The following is a 1,313-nucleotide window of genomic DNA, read 5'->3' on the forward strand; positions in this document are numbered from 1 at the left end:
CAAACAACTGATTTTAAGAGGCCCCGAAAATTAAAATAAGGTTAGATTTTTGGATTTTTAGAAATATTACAGTAAATTTAAACTTTCTGTCTTAGGATTTTTTATTTTTTAACTAAAACTCGACTTACAGTCAAAAGAAGAGCTAAAAACGCAGTGTTTTAACTTTAAATACCGATAATTCATAATCGCGGCCATATTTTAAAAATCCCTAAGACAGAAATCTGCGGAAATCGTTGCTCTTCCAAACAAGCCCTCAATGAGGTAATTTGAACGATTTTGGGGAGTGGTTAAAATACCATGTTTGCACACGTGCTATGACACTTGGATATGGGGACCTGGATTTTAAAACAGCGTCAACAAGAATTCTGACCTTCAAGGTCACCCACGATGACGGCAGTAGCTTCGTTACATGTTACATATCCACAATAAAATCACGGCATAGATGTAATGTTTTGAAAACGGTTCATATTTGTGGAAAGGTGGATTTTTCCTGTTCCGTGGTTCCCAAGTAAAAAAGGGCTTGAAGTAGCCGGTTGTAGCGGCTTTACTGTAAATGACCGCGGGTAACCCCGGATCGAACGCCCGCTCTATTCGAATGACGTCATATCGAACAAGATTCGCGGGTTCGGGGGATTCGATCTCCATAGTAGCGGACTGGGACTTTTGGGCCCAAATCTGACCATCGTGGAATCGTGGAACATCATTTCAAAAAGTTCCTACCTCCGTTTATTTTAAACGTGTACGTAAGCTGTAAAGGTAGGAAACTGAAAAGGTGTTTTTAAACAAAAACAAGATAAAAACTCTCTTATCTTGTACAAAATGAGGACAACTCGACAACTCGGCCCCAAGCAATTTGAGACAAGTCGTCAGAAGAAGAAGGTCTCCCTATTTTGTAAGAAAAATGACGACCTACGTTTTGTAAGAAAAACGACGACCTACGTTGTGTAAGAAAAATGACGAACATACCGTCTTTACACAGGTGACGATCAGGCAGGCTCTGCCCAGGACCCAGTTTCCTTCTTGACTTGTAAAGTCGAGGCAGTCACGGGCACAATTTTTATTCAACCCACCAATCCGAGTCCTCGGTAGAAATTAACAATGTGATGTGCAACACAGACCCACTTTGGAGCATGACACACTGGCACACGAAGTATGCGCCAGCCTTCACATATCCTATTCGAAGCTGGTGTTTTATTTTAATTATATATACGCCGAAGGGCGGTTATACCGACTATAAGGATATCCTGCTAATACACACACACACACACACACACACACACACACACACACGACGACGACACGACGACGACGAC

At 41.5% G+C, this 1,313-nt stretch overlaps 1 protein-coding gene across 1 annotated transcript in view; it reads right to left on the bottom strand.

Moving 5' to 3' along the window:
* LOC109466362 (alpha-(1,3)-fucosyltransferase 5-like) overlaps nucleotides 1-1,195 on the bottom strand; it is a 6,542-nt gene extending 5,347 nt beyond the window's left edge. Inside the window, exon 1 of the mRNA XM_019764074.1 lies at nucleotides 967-1,195. The gene's annotated coding sequence lies outside the window, so the exon portion shown is untranslated. The remainder of the gene's footprint in view (nucleotides 1-966) is intronic.
* Nucleotides 1,196-1,313: the final 118 nt, after the last annotated feature.

This window comes from Branchiostoma belcheri, unplaced genomic scaffold (genome assembly GCF_001625305.1).
Source record: "Branchiostoma belcheri isolate BF01 breed outbred unplaced genomic scaffold, Haploidv18h27 scaffold164, whole genome shotgun sequence".
NCBI lineage: Eukaryota > Metazoa > Chordata > Leptocardii > Amphioxiformes > Branchiostomatidae > Branchiostoma > Branchiostoma belcheri.